Here is a 15,870-nt window from a genome sequence, read left to right as displayed (position 1 = left end):
CATCTGTGAAAAGAAGTGCTGTGTTTGCTTTAAGTTGCAGCATCTCCTGGAGCTGCCTTCTGCACTTCACCATGAGCCTTTGACTTGCCATTCCTTGGAAATTTGGGGCTGGCACTGCTGAGTGGCTCAGCCAGCAGAGGATGCTGGTAGTGTGTAGTGGTTCAACTATTTCCCTCTCTGGCTGAACATACTCCTGCAGCACTGCACAGCCCTACAGATCCCCCAGCTATACTTCCTCCTGGGATTTAAGTCTTAGTTTTGATACTGTGGTTTGCAGGTTTGGGGTTTTTTTCTGTTTGATTTTAGCAAAAGCGGTGTTTCCGATTCTTACTTGGCAGCTGTGGATTCTTTCTCTTCATAGCTGCTTTTTTGTTGTTTCTTCTGCAGGTTAAGTATGATCTGTGTAAGTGTGTAACCTTGCTCTCCTCTACTGGCAGTGACAGATATCTCTGAAGTGATTGTCAGGGAATTTGAGCATTGTTCCATGTCAGAGATGTGATCCCGTCCTGGTGTGTGTGCAATGTGCTGGTGATGGTCATGTTTTGACAAACAGTGGTGTATTGGAAAATGACCTGTTTTAGTAGTGCTGCTGGTTTAAATAATTCATGCCACTTTTATGAGAATATTCCTGTTGTGCATGTCTTTGTACACCTGCCAGCAATTTTTAAAAGATACACCTTTATAATTTTTTCTTTATTATGTCATACTTCGTCTTGATGTACAGTTGTTTTGAGGGTCAGGCCTTTGTCAGTAGGTATTTGGATCATAACCCTTCAACTCCTGAGTGTGAGCAGAGTTTCTTGACTGGGGAAAGACTCATAGGAGACCCAACCCTATGGCTGCAGTATTCTTACATGTTGTAGAAGCACTTAACATGAGTATTTGCTGAGCAGGGAAGAGAACAACCATTGAAATTGCAAACAACTTTTATATTGTTGAATACAAACGGCGTCTGAAATCACAAGCAAATGTTTTATTCTGTAAAGAACATTGAGAGACATAATTGGGAGTTAGAATTTCCTATTACTGGTTGAGTCTTTATAGCCTCTAAAATGTGTCTTATCCCAAATGTAATTAGCTTACTGTGCTTCCCTATAAATGTATTATAAATTATAATCAGCTTTCAACTTTCAAAAACATAACCATATGCAGTCTTTCTCTTAACTGATGGGATTTCTCTAGAAGGCTTTTGCTGTCCAACACAAGAACTAGTGCAGTGACATTCTTTGTGCAAGCTGACTGTCAGTGGGTGCTGAATAAGCAACTCAGCTTTTTATCCACATTTCTTTTGGATGGCAATGTTTTTAGAGTTTGGTCTGATGTATGCGGTGCACATGTTTTGGTCTTAAGAGTTTGCTGTCAATCTTATTTCATAAAAGATTAGCCAGTGCCCAAGTATGTGAGCAACCCACCTTAAAGCACACTCATGCTCTGTGTCATCTGCACATCAAATGTGTAATCCAGAAGGTTTAGTGTTTTATTCCAGTCCTGGGTTTTAAGGTGATGGTTTGACTGGTGATCTAACGAGAACACTGATGAGAGACAAAAAATGTGTGGGAACCTGTGGAGTATTTACAGCCACTAAACTGAAGTGTTCTTTGGTCTGTAATGTCTTCAACTCTTTTATGGTATATACATGGTGAGATGAAGACTGGCTGACTTTAGATTCCCCCAAGAAAAGTTGTAAAACATCAGTGCAGGTGTGCAGACAAAGCCCAGTAGGTCTGATGTCACTATATCTGACAGCTCTCTGCACACATAACCTGGGTATAAGTTTTGTTTATTTTCTGTTTGGTTTTGTTTGTTGGTTTTGGTTTGGATTTTTTTTTTTTTTTTGGGTGGGGAAAAGCATGAATATTGTGTACTTTTTTCTTCCTTCTCTTGTGAAAAGTATGTTGGGTTTTGTGTCTCCCTATGGTTAAAGAAAAGGGAAAAACAGTGATAGGATATTCTTAACAATGTCTTCATGATTATTCTTCATTGCCTGCTACACTCTCTGCCCTGATGCCAGAAATCATCTTAATTGCACCGTGGCATGTGAGTGAACAACTGAGCATGGGGAGCTGCCCAGTGCTAAATGTGCTGTCCGAGACTGGTGAGAAGAGAGGGAGTAAGGAAGTTAATAGATCTTTTGTCTAGTACAGACTCCAGCAATGGGTTTGGGTGACAGATACCTGGTGTGAAATAGAGATATTTACAGTTTTGAAACAGTGACCAGGCTTTGTCTTGCCAACAGGCAGTATAAAAGAAGAGCAGACTTGTGTGAAACCACTTGCTCTAGAAGTGAATTAATCGTTGCCCTTGGGAAATGGTGTGATTATTTTTTCCCTAAATTCTGTCACTAATTTATTTTATTTCTTTTTTCAAATAATATCAAATATATGGAAAAGGTTCACCTAGTGCTGTAATTGAAGAAGAAAGTATCTTTGCAATATTTCTCATTCATCCCTGGGGTTTGCCCTATGGGATCAGACTAAAGACCCACTGACTGCACAGCTCCCAGGGTTGTATGTAAGTGCTTTGTGAACAAAGTGCCCAAGGGCAGAGCTTTGCAATGGCAGGACTGTGGGGAATCCCTTGCTGAACCCAAAGCAGCTGACATGCCTTGAAACTGAAGGTTTCTGTTATTTTCAGTAAAGTAACAGCAAAAAGTTTAGGAAACAAAGAGGTTTATTTACAACTTGTGGCTTATTTTTTTTAGCACTAGCTTTTATCTTGTGTATATTTCTCTGTTTGTTATTATATGGAGAGAAAAGTGGTGGGGTGTGTTTCAGAAAAGTGCAAGTAGTGAGGTAAAGTTTTCTTCAAATACCAAATAATTGAGATTTGTAAAGAAAACCCAAGTGCTTGTTCCAGTGTATTTTACAGCTAGATGGTGTAATATAACAGTGTCAGATAATATTTGACATTGTGTGAATGTGTTTTGTGATCAGTCTTAGCTTTTCCCCCTGTTGTATTAATAATTAGGTTAATACCATCCTCACAGTTGATCTCGTGTAAAAAAAGAGTAGTGTAGGTGTCCTGAAGGGATCCCTTCAGTCTGCCATTCTATACCTTTTTAAATGTTCCTGCTAGGAAAAAACCCCTCAGCAATTGCTAAACTCCTTTCTCTTGGCTTTCCAACATAAATTCTCTTTTAACTTCTTGGGCAGGGCTGAGGGTTTCACCATCATGATTTTATATTTAATGTAGAATGACTAATGCCTACTGACATCACTTGCACATGACAGGACTCCCCTCAGTCCTGCCTCCCCAAACAAGGACCATGTGCTGCGGGATATTTTGGGTGGCCGTGTGTTGTACCCTGGTTTGTGTCTGGCAGCAATAACAGGAACCCAGGGACAATACCTCATCTTCTGTGCTGTGTTACCAGGGATTAGGAGGAATTAGACAGGATCTCCAGTTAGCATGTTTAACTCTTCAGTGGGTGGCTTCCTTGAAGGGAGCTGTGGGTTTGCTAGGAACCAACAGTCCCTCTATATATCATATATAGTGATGCATATATCATCTGTGCCAATTGAGAGGGGGTAACGCTTCGGGAGGTGAACTCCTCGTTCAGTTCAAGATTTTTCATATACTTTAAATAGGTTCATCATTTCCAAGGAAAGGAGGAGAAGGCTGTAAATGAGGAGAGTGAATAGACTTCAAATGAAAGATTTAGTGATGGTATTGATTTGAAAATGGAAATACTTGGAGAGGCAGACCAGTGATCCCATTAGTGCTTTTTACCTGGGAATGTTAATACCCTCTCAAAAGAGATGTCTTCTTTTGCAGAAAGGGAGAAATGAGACACTGGGTTTTCTTCTGCACTTGAGCATTTGTAGCTTCATCTTGTGAGTACTTCATGATTGACACTGTTGGGAGTCTTGGACTTCCAAGCTGGGAGATTGTTCTTTATTCAGGCAAGATGTGGGGGTTTCAGACAGTGCTTGCTGCTGGCTTAGTAAAGATCTGGAAATTAATGAAGACAAGCAGAATGAATGGCCCTGGCTTCCCGGGAAGAAAATCACAGGACATTTTGCCTTGACTCAGTATGAACTGTAGCCGTGCTCACAAACCCAGGATTGCACGGTGTAAATAGCTGATGTGGAGCTTTTTGTCTCAGTCCAGGCTACGTAGTGTGGCTGAGGTAGCTCTGTGTCACTCCTGCGTTCCTTGGGCAGGTACTGCTTCAGGGGTGTGGTGTCACTCCTCATCTGATTGAGAGAGGAAAAGGGGTGGCCTGGTGGGGCCAGACACTGAAGGTGCTACTTCTCTAGCCAAGCTGGCTAGTGGAAGGCCTTAAATTTAGTAAGGGAATTTGAAACCCACTTCAGAGAAGTCTTATCTGGCATGTCTCATATTTACCAGCAGAAATAAGAACAATGGGGTTCTCCTTGTATTCATGCTATTTATAAATTGGTTCATTCTTTAATGATACATGGCACATCAATTGTTGCCTGACAAAGGAAGCTGCTTATGAAATGTTGGAGTAAACAATGAAAATCTGCTGCCTTGTCCCAGCTCCAAAGACACTTTTTTTTTTTCTTCCTAGAGCTGATATTGCTGATTCCAAGAAACGTGTAATGATTTAAGTTACTGCTGTCACGTGCACCATCTGAAAAAGGATCTCTAAGTTGTCCTTGAACTAGAGTGGGAGATGAATGTTCCTTATGTGGAAAACTATTCAAAACTAATTTGTGTGTTTTGGTTCAAAGTTGGCCCTTTTTTAATCCTCTCTAATTTCTTTAATGATTCTGTCTTGCTATGTGTTCTTAATATCTAGAATTTCTCATTTCTTTGCTATTTTAGCAGCCTTTGAGCATTTTTGCCTGTGAGGTCACTTCATAATTTTTATGGTAAAAATCACTAGACTTCTAAAAACAACATTCTTTATTACGGAAAATATTATTTTTCATGCGTCTCTAATGCAAACAGTAGAAATAATAGCCAAAAAGAAAGAGGGCAAAATTTTCATGTGCTTATTTTTGCTAAGTGTTAAATTCTTCATACAAATCTCCAAGTGGCTCTTGGGCTCTATCAATGTTAATAAGTGAGTCCTTTTCCATGTAAAATGATAGCCCCAGGGCTGAGGGAGTGCAGGGTTCTTTCCATGTGTTGGGTGAAGCAGTCAGTGGCTGCTCATTTGCTCCAGAAGTTGGTCACCAATGCCTGCTTGCCCTCTTGGTGTCCCCAGCCCTACCTGTGTCTTTACTGGGGCAAGACGGTGTTGGTGGTGGTGCCTGAGATCTTTGCTGCTGTTTTGTCCTGTTTCCTGTGCGGTTTCTCTGAGACTGCACCTCACCGAAGGATGCTCGTTCCCTTTTGACTGGCAGGAGTTTCCGTGTTCTGAGTCTTTTCAAATTTGAATTGCCACTTCCCACCCCTCCAGGAGCAAGGTGTCCATCTAATTTATATCAAAGCAAGCCCTTGGCATGACATAGTTCTGCTGGTACAGTTTGTTTTAACTGTGTCTAGACTAGAGGAGTAGCATTGCTGTTAACTCAGTTTGCTTTCTTACTCTGTGCAAGACCTTGTGTGGAGACAAGCCCTAACGCTCTCGTGTTCCAATTAAAAAAGGAATTTATGGTGACTAAAAGTGAAGTGAAACAAAGAGTTTTCCTAACGCATTCCCGAAGTCTGGAAAAGTGATGCTCGATCAGAATAGTGCATCAGTGCCATCCTGATTTGTTTCAGTGAATTTATAGCCTGACTTGGCTTTGCCAAGAATAATACCAGATATGTTAGAGAAACTGTGTCTTTGTTTTACTGCGACGTTTCTCTCTATTCTAATAAATCCTATTTTTAATTAGACCCTCAGTCTAGACTGTCAGGAAGGTTTGTTTTTACAGTGATCTATTTTTGTTTACTTCCTCACAGCGAAAACATTCCAAAAGGACAGTAGAACAGATGGAAGCTGATAGCCATGATCACACTGTAAAAATACAGAGAGTTGCATTAGTTAATGCAAAAGAATTTCAAAGGGCCTGTTATGAAGTGGTAATTTATGTGCCAGCAGCTACGCAAAAAGTAATGGAAATGAGTTTGCCTTAGCATTTCATTTTTTTTTCACATTCTGCAGCTGTCACACATGCACACTGTTGGTAGGCTGTGGCTTGTATTGACACAGGGATCTTAAATAAATGTGTAAGGGTTCTGTTGCAATTAATGCAGCCATCCAGACCTGCAGCCAGAAAGGCATTCAGCAGCTCTGAGGCTCAGACAGGTGGAAGGAGCTTTTGGAGAAGAGCATCTTCTTGCAGTGTGTCATCTTCCCGCCCCTCTACACTCTGGCCCTAGAGGTGGCATCATCCCATGGCCGAGTTTGGGTTCCCTGCAGTGGCCATGTGAGGGAATATGACTCCTAAGAGCCCTGTGAAGCTGATTTGGGTTCTCTAACAGAGCTGAAACACGAAGACAGGGTTTTTCTCACAGATCTTTAAGTGAAACCAATGGGAATAGGTTTGTGGTGTGCCATATATTAACTCTTGTAAATAGCCCCTCTCCAGCTCTCTCGTAGCTCCTTTATGAACTGGAAGGTGCTCTAAGGTCTCCCTGGACCCTTCTCCAGGCTGAACAACCGCAGCTCTGTCAGCCTGTCTTGACAGAAGAGGTGCTCCAGCCCTCATGTCATCTACTAAGAAGTAGTAAATAAGAATTTAATTCTGCCTACTCCTTATTTAATTCTGTATGAACGGCACAGATAAAACTGACGAGCTGGAGACTTCGTGTTTTACAAGTTACTGTTGACTCCTTTCCAGGCCCTTAGCTGGATCTCTCTTTTATGGGGCATCTTAAGAGTACTGAGCATGACTGTCTCTGTCACTGATGGGAACGAAGAGGGGATTTATGAGCTGGGTTATGACAGCAGCTGCTTTTGGAGGTCTCCATCACCAGATGGAGCATCACAACTCATTCCCAAGCTCTCTCCTGGAGAGCAGAGCTGGGCCAGCAGCACCCATGTGCGTGTCCTGCCTTTGGAAGCAGGGTGTGCAATCCTGCCAGGGGCTTTCTGGCAGGCCTCACATGCGGAGCTGCTCTGGGCTGGCTCATAACTCTCTTCTGATACTGCTTCTTATGTGAGTTTATTATCTACTGTTGAAGCAAAAAATAACAAAGGACAACTTTCTACCCAATGAGTTATGCTAATGAGTGTTAGTTTTGGTTATAAAATCATTTAAGTTTTTTTCCTTAAGGGTTTCTTTGGAGACATTTGAATTTTAATGCTTCTGAAGCCTTTTCAAGATTTTTTTTTTGTCTAAAATATGAACGAGTAGAACATTAATTTAAGATTTTCAGCAAGTGCTTCATATCTAGTCGTCTTTGGGTTTTAAGGCAAATATTTTATTTTTGGTAGCTGCAATATTTCCTGACATATAACCCAGAAGAAGTCTCTTAGTTCTAAGAACATGTGTATGATGTTTCACCTACCCAGATGTGTAGTCCTCTTTCTAAGCTACGGAACAGAATTTATATCCTACTTGTACCAAATTAATTTAAGTAGCATCCAACACTAGATAGCGCTGAATTACACAGAGCCATGCTAATTGGCTTTCAAAATAAGAATTTGATGTGTAGCATCCCAAAGGAGCTGGGGAGAGGGAAAAACAGAGTTCACATCACAGGCCATCTATGTGTATTAAGACAGAAAAAACCCACTATTTGAAGCTGGAGGGGGTGGGTTTGCCATGGGCACTGTGTATGGGGAAATACGTGATGCTATTTCCCTTGCAGTGTACTGGGAGATAGATTGTTCCTTGGGGAGCCGGGGAGAGAGCTGAGCTGAGTGCTTTTCATGTCAACTCCTTTCTGGATCATTTTTGATAAATTGAGAGAATTCTCCTGAAGTAGTTCAGAGGGATAAATAAGATGCCAGAGCAGTGCTGCACATCTGTAGTATATGTGCTTAAAGCTTGAATTTTCCATAGGGGTTTTCTTCTGTAATATTACACTTCAGGTTTCCTGGTGTTTTCCCTGTTTTCATTCTTTATTCTTTTCAATACAAGGTTTCTTTTTAATCGATCAAAATGTCATGCTTCCTGAAATATTGAAGACATGTTGCAATTACAAGGCTGTTTAGAAACAGAAGGCAAACTCTGTAGTTTATTGCAGTCTTACTCTTTTGAGACCTGCATTTCTGTGTGTATTTAAATGACTCTTTTTTCTGAGCATGATTCTATTCCCTTTGAAAGTTGCCTTATAAAGTTTTTATGCCCGTCTGCTTTGAGGAAAGAATTTGAACCTTTATGATTTCGGTGAACAAATTAATGAAAATCCAGATTTTTAACCTCAGTAGGGTCATGTCAGATTGTCTGGAAACTGATTTATGGTGGTGGTGATTTTCATACCATTGTTTTCTTTCTCTAACAGTGCCTTTAACTCCTGCACTTCAAACTTTTGAGGAATTAGCCTGGTTTATTTTATTTTTACCTATAAATTTCTAAGCTCCAAATAAGTCCTATGGTCAGCACTGAAAGTTGTGTGGGTTTTTTGACATCTGTTTTGTTTTTTGGGCCAAGGTACCAAGTGGGGTTGTAGTTCCTCAGCATGAGGTTAAGTGATTGTGTTGACATCATAATTAGTGAAACGTATGCGCTGATACCTTGTTATTTCAAGTCCTGGAATTAAGGGACTCAGAAGGCTGCCTGACCCACGCCAGCAGAGACGGGAGGAAGAGGGAGGGGACTGTTTCTTGCAGGGCAGGATGATGTGGGGTAGGAGCAAGCTGCACACATGCCTGCCAAAACGCTTGGATCAGACTAAAGGAACGCAGATGGCTGAGGCTGATAAAGGTGTCTCTTATTGTGTTGTTTTTTGGGCTTTTTTTCTCCTGGGCACTGTTTTGAGTTTGTGTGTGAGGGACGGGTAAGAGGGGAGGAAGACAACTACATTGTATAAGATGTTTATTTTGATACATTTTACAGCGTAGGAAAGGAGTTGTGTAAATTCAATACTCCTTCTCGGTAGGACGCCAAAGGCTGGAGCTAAGCCCTCCTTTTAGGTTTCTGTGTTTCTGTAACAAATGAACAATAATGGATCTTCAGGGATTTATGTCATGCTGTCCAACCTTCAGTTCTTATCTGCTAATAGAAAAATCCCCGTCCACTGCTGAAAGTAGCTCCAAAAAATTGGACTGAGAAGCCTTGACAGCACGTGGCTGCCTCTGCTCATGACCAGCTCTCCTCTTACATGGCCCCTTCGTGTCTCCTGGGCCCCCAGGTGATTAATTACCGTGGGTATTTGTTTATTGCCTTGCTTTATGATGTCTGTGTATAAACATCAGGTGTATATGTGGATATACAAAAGATACACATGTACAAATAATGCCTTCTCCTCCAATAAGGTGGTGCCCAGCTCTGCCTCCAGTTTGCTTGGAGGAAGAGGCCAAGCCACTGCAGGACAGGAATGTGTTAAGGAAGAGCAAGTCCTACAGACTCTTAATCTGAGCAAAGCCCAGTTCTTCTTAGCATTTGTTATTTATTGTTCTAGAAATTAACTGGTCGCCGCTATCTGGAAATGTCATGTCTGAACTTTTAAGCTGCTTGCAGAAATAAATCCCTGCCATCAGACACAATGGCTGTTCCAAGTCTGTCAGAGCTGTTCCACCCATGAGCAACACCATTCATCAGGGCAAGGCTGAGGAGAAGGGAGTGGAAGCAAGACCTTTTTTCCCTCCATCTATTTAAAGCAAAGTCTTAAAGAGGCAATTTCTTTAGAGGGCCCTAAGACTCTTGTCTTGTAAATGATGGCAGTAATGTTCTCCTGCTTGTGACAGCTGGAAATCAGCAGGATGCTCTTCCTGGTGAGCATGGAAGAAAAATGGTACATGAGACTTCACATTAGGGCAAATAAATTTCATTTTCTATATCTTTTTTAAATTTTCATTCATTAAGTTGAAATATCACAGTTGTTTTTCATAGAAGTGAAGATATTGAAGTCATACTCCTAATGGTGTAACTAAGCTGCATCCAAGTCAGGGCTATTTTGGTCTGTTGTCTTCTAGATATTCCTTTTGCCCTTCCTTGACCTGACCATCCCACATGTATCTGTTTTCAAAACACCCATGGAAATACAATTTACAACAGTAAAGCTGCCCAAAACTGATGGAGGGAGGCAGTCTTTCATTCTGAGATTTAGTGCAATAAAAATGAACATGCTTTTCTGATGCCATGAGGTCTCACATGTGCAAACAGTCTCTTCTAAAAATACACCATAATATTATTATTAATTGTGGCTACCACTGTACAAATAGAAAAATAAATGCAGCCCAGCTACATTCCCTTATCTTAAAAAAAAAAAAAAAATAGCTTCTTTGTGTGAGTAGGAAAATGCTACTTTTTTTTTTTCTGTGAAAATATAACATTGTTATTACAGCTTTGGCTCTCTAAAGGGTGTATGAGCATGAGAATCTGGAGTATATGAAAGAAATAATTACTAAACAGTAGACTGGCTTTCCTTTGAGTTATGCTAATTTTCCTTTGCTGTTACTCTATTTTATTTAGCTGAATTGCTCTTAATTTACATTGGTATAACCAAGCAGAAAATAAGGCCATGAGTACATGAGAAAGACCTCCTATTTGTGTAAATTAAAATCTATATTGAAAGTGACACGGGGTAAACATTAAACATCTAACAAAAAGCTTGCCCTTTGCCAAGGAAATAAGGAAATCAAGACGTTCTGGAGTCTCTAATTAGGCACTTTACATGGCTGTAGGTCTGTAAAAAGGAATAGAAGACAGTGGTATTAGCACAGTACTCCAAGGAAAAGAACTAGGGATAAATTTTGCTGTGAAGTAGGCTACAGGGCAGCTTAATGGGGAGCAACTTTGTGGGAGCCTGGGTCGAGAAGTCGAACTCTAGAAATTAATTTGTAAACTAACGCTGCTCCCTGCTCATATAGCTAAAAATAATTTAGTATTAGTTTAGAGGCTTTCTGTTGTGGCATAGTTTTAAGAAGTCAAAAACGAGCTGCTTTGTCTGACTTATGTTGTCATGCTGACTTGATGTCTATGCTGGGACCTGCGTGCCTTGCTTCAAGTAAGCCACTGTATTTGGGATTTGGCTAAGTTTTGGTAGTGGATCCCATAGTAGATGCAGGTTTCTGTTTCTACTGGGAACAGCAACCAGCAATCCTTCTGGAGTGCTTGAGAGCAGGTTGGTGGTGACAGGTCCACCTTTCTGTGGCTCCATCTTCACCTGCAGATGGAAAGGTGTGAAACTGACTGTGTGAAATTCAGTGGTTCATAATACTTGATGATATTTGTGGCTATCTCCTCCATAGTTTTTTTTAATTTTCGTTTGAGAAAGTTTTATTGGAATGAAAGAATTGCTTTTAGTAGGCTGAGAGATAACTTTCACCACCACTCCAAAATCAATTTTATTATGATTATAGCAAATACATGGCTGTCTGTGTATTTCTTCATTTGCAAACCAGAAGGCTGGTGCTTTGAATAAAGGATTCAGAAACAGTGCATTAAATTTCCTTTGCAACTTCCACAGACATTGATTAATTGGGACAGTCAGCATGGCCTGCTTTTGGAAAGAAAAAGCTTAATGATTAACTAAATTCTTTTTCTGTCCCCCCACTGAGCATATAAAATGGTTATAAAAGAATGTAGAAGAGGCACAGTTGGAGTTGTTGTTGTTGTGCACAATAAAAACAGGCAAATATTTCACAATATACTAAATGTAGCCAGAAACATTAATTTCCATGTGATAGCTATCAAGATCTTAACATAATCATGTGTGCTGCAGGTCATTTGGTGGTTTTGGGAGAGAAAAGCTGTCACAATCCATGGATTTTAGGTTAAGTAACACCTACACTGGACGATTTACCAACACTTCTTTTTGTGTTTTGCTCCACTGAAATTGCAAACCAGGGATTTGGTAAGTTTTTACCAATTCTAAGCCAATTGACAGTTGCTCTGGCTTGACATTTTTAAGTGCTTGGTGAAAAGTAACGAGGCTCAAGACATGCCCTTTCTAATGTGAGATTTTTTTTGTCATCTGGGGAGATGAGAACTTTGTCCTATAAGTAAGGGAATTGTAACCTTGTCCAAAGCAGTTGACAATGGCTATCATATTCCACTTGTAATTCCCTGTTGCTGGTTACCACCAGCAATGATTGAAGCTTGCTGAAAGGTGTAATTACATCTCTCTTGAATGGATCCTACACAAATCCAGTGTTTTGGAGATACCCTGATGTGTGGGACACCACAATTTGTGTTCCTGTTCAACGACATCAGTTGCAATTCTCTGCTCTTAAACCAGGGGTCTCGAGAGAAGTTGGGAAACTCTGCTCTTTCGGGGAAGAGCTGTCATTATGTTAGCTGATAGCACTTTGGAAATTGCTGTGGTTTTTTCTGTCTTTCCCCCAGTCATGTGAAGGAGAACAGTAGGGTATAGCTGTGTGATTCACCACAGCTTTACAAGGACAAAAGTTTATGTAATGTAGTGGCAGTCTCGAATCCATTTAACAGATGTTATGTATAGACTTACATTGAAAGTTACACCGGGCTAGCTTCAATGGGATGACTTTAATTTGTGTTTTGAAAGATATATCCCACGCTGAACTGCTTTATAAATATGCCATTGTAGGTTTACACAGTCAATGCCCATCAGTAGCTTCCAGCTCAATGTTCTCATCTAATGAGTCCCCTAAAAGTCATTTTCCCTCGAAGTTATTAAGCTCAGCCAGTGATAGTTTCCCAAGTTCCAGCTTGTGCACACCTAAGCATTTGAAATTTAGCTTTATCATGACAGAGGGTGGAATTAGGTCTCTTACAGCGTGTGAATATCTCCTCAGAAAGATTTGTGGCTTCAAGTCTGAGCATAACATATACTTCTGAGGGATTGTTTGTGTTACAGGCTGCTAGGTTTTGTCTGGCTCTCCTGGATTTTGAAAACATTGGTGGGATGGTGACGTGCTGATGAGATGGTCTGGTGGTCTCTTGTCTTGAGGATTTACTGTCTTTTGAGGAATGTAAATTCTGCTCCAGGCTGGTTTGCATTAATTTTTATGGTGACAGTGGCTTTATTTTCTGAAAATGGCCTGTGTTGGACATTGGTATAAAAGCATTCAACAGGTTTGGAGCATCTGGGCAGTCTCCTAGGACTTGGTTCCTTTCTTTTGTGCCTGTTTTGGGGTGGGAAGGGATACCTCTGTAAGGCTGGACCTTGCCCTCAATGGGAAGGGCCACTGTGCTGTATCCTGGACATAACCAGAGCCACAGAATAACCCCATTTTCTTTAGAAATTTCTCTATACTGAGTCTTCATCTATTATTTTTTAAAATTTGTCTGTAAAATTCTGTTATCCATCCTTATATTTTTTTTTCCTAGTTACTCAACATTTTTTTTAATCAAACAGAAACTTGTGCACTTAATTTTTAACAACATAATGTCTGTGTTTAGTAGCTATTATTTTGAAGCCAGAAATGTTGTAGTGGTCAGGTTTTAACTGTGCCTTGCAACAAATGTGCCAAAAAATATAAAAAAGTTATTTAAAGACTTAGTTAGTGGTGCAACAGCTCCCTCATTACAGACCTGCCTGGGTGGATAATGGGGTCCAGGAATGAGTGGAATGAAGGAATGTAGCTCCCAGGGCTCCAGGACAAGTCAGGGTTGTCCACAGCTTCAGTGGTTACTGAGGATGAGCACTTGGCTGATTGGAAAGGGATTTTCCCCAGGCACGGAGGGCTCCTGGTTGAGAGCTCTGGCAGCAGAGCAGGTAGACGCCCATATCCAGTTACAGAGTGTAGAGACCCTCATGTAGGATAGCTGGGGAGACGAGGTCAGGGCAAGAAAATGGGATGTGTCACCTTCCCCAGGGAAAGACCATTTAAGCGCCTTTACTTTAGCAGACAGGTACTATTTCTTTTTCTGTTCTTTCTTGTCCTCTAGTTTTCTCTGTCTTTGGTGGCACCCATGGGACTTACACTCCCCATGTAAAGTTCCAACTGTTAATTATCTATGTATGTGTTTATGAGACTGAATAATCATTTGCATTTATTGTTTTTTTAACACTTCTTCCTGCTCTGTTGCTGGCAGCAGTATTTGATTTATTTCTGTGATTAATTCTTGCCCCTTTGAAATCCACAGAGCCTTTAAAAAAAGAAGAAAGAAGTCCTAACAATAATAGTAGCATTCAAGCTCCTTTATCTTCATTTTATTCCAGTGCAGTGGTGGATATTCCAAATTCTCCATGGTAATAGAGAAGTATTTCAGAAGCAAATATCTTGCCAGATCTTTGCATTTTCACTACAATTATTGCTAAGGAGAAAGAGTACTTTATCAGCCATAGGCTTTGTAGTGCCAGAACGTGGATGCTTAAAGCTGATGCAAATGAGAATTCTCTTTTCATTGTGAGTATACTGCTGAAGCAGTGCAATTTTTTAAGAACCAGGGTTCTTTTCTTAGAAAAACTTCCCTGGCATCTCTTTGGTAAGCGAGCGGCACAGGGCATCCCTGCGGTTTCTTACAGGCAGAGCAGAAAGGTCTCCTTTACTCGGCCGAGTTTGTTACCCAGGGATTATGTGCCTTAGCTGTTATCCCTTTATGTGCTACATTCGTAACTGTGCTGCTCAGGGCCTGAGTGACCAAGGTGGGACTGTCCTGCTGACACGAAAAGAGCACAGGCAAAAAAAGAGCTGAGTGTTTGGCTACTGTGAGGACAAGTAATTGACCAAAGATTTTTATGGATTGGAACCAGAGAACGCTTCGGGTTGCAAGGGACCTTAAAGACCATCTAGTTCCAGCTCCCCCATCATGGACAAGGACACCTTCCACTGGACCAGGTTGCTCAGAGCCCCATCCAGCCTGGCCAAATCCAAATCAGTTCAACATTTTTTTTTCTTGTACATTTGCTGGTCTCAGGAAGACATCTTCCACCTTTGGTGTCACACCTGGCCTCCACTGCAAGCAGGGAAATAATTTGTTGCTCCTGAAAGTTCTGCCTGATCTTTCAGTGGCACAAATAAGGGTTTGTTCCTATGCTGTAAATCTTACAAGGGTTTGGAACTGTGGAGCTTCTCTACATTAATCAAAGGCACAGTCGAGTTGCAATAACAAGTACATTGCTTTTCCTGTGATAACATTTTATTTTTGTTTCATTCCTGTAATTTAATCCCATAACTGACGTCCTACTTTGGTCTGAATTTAGAGTTAGCACTTGTGGCATTAAACTGTTTTAATATCTATTTATTGTTCTTTGAGACTTTATGGGATAAACACTACCCTTTCAGAGCAAATATTTATTTATTTATTTATTTAAAGTGAAACTTTTTTAGAGTAAAAAGTAGTAATGAATGCAGCACTGTCCTTGACCAGGCTAATTACCAAATACTTCAAATTAAGGATATTCATCAAGTAAACCCATGAAAGAAGTGATCTAACTAAAAAAAAAAATAATGTTTATAGAGCTTTCATCTCCAGTGAGATTACTTGCATGAGTCAGTTTAAAAACATTCACCTTTGTTCACTGACATTTAAGAAATAAGTAGCTTGGAGCTACTCATTATATTGTAGTTATTTAACACTTGTTTAACAACCAGTTGTTTTGTCTATAATACAGAGGATTAATTCTGGAGGTGTTATGTATGATACCTAATTTGGTATTTAAGATTTCCTTAATTGTTAGGGTAAAAGGATTACTAACAATGAACCTTTAAAAGAATTTCTATGCCAATTGTTAGTAATAATAAGACTGCATCAATTACCTTTATTAATATGATATAATATCTTATTAAAAGTTTGTGCACCTACCAAGTTTTGCCTGCAAGGAAATGGAGCTATGTGAGACCTGGGCAGACACTGAACCCAGCCACTCAAGTATAATGCAGGATAGAGTGCATGGAATTGTCTGCATTTGGATTAATATTTTAATCTTTTTTTT

General features: G+C 40.3%; 1 protein-coding gene across 1 annotated transcript in view; it reads left to right on the top strand.

Annotated features, from left to right (window-relative positions):
* FAT4 (FAT atypical cadherin 4) overlaps positions 1–15,870 on the top strand; it is a gene marked incomplete at its 5' end in the record, with an annotated part of 124,444 nt that overhangs the window by 5,286 nt on the left and 103,288 nt on the right.

The sequence above is a fragment of the Corvus brachyrhynchos genome, unplaced genomic scaffold, assembly GCF_000691975.1.
Source record: "Corvus brachyrhynchos isolate BGI_N302 unplaced genomic scaffold, ASM69197v1 scaffold105, whole genome shotgun sequence".
NCBI lineage: Eukaryota > Metazoa > Chordata > Aves > Passeriformes > Corvidae > Corvus > Corvus brachyrhynchos.
The sequence above is the reverse complement of the archived record's forward strand: the minus strand, read 5'-3'. Positions and strand labels throughout refer to the sequence as shown.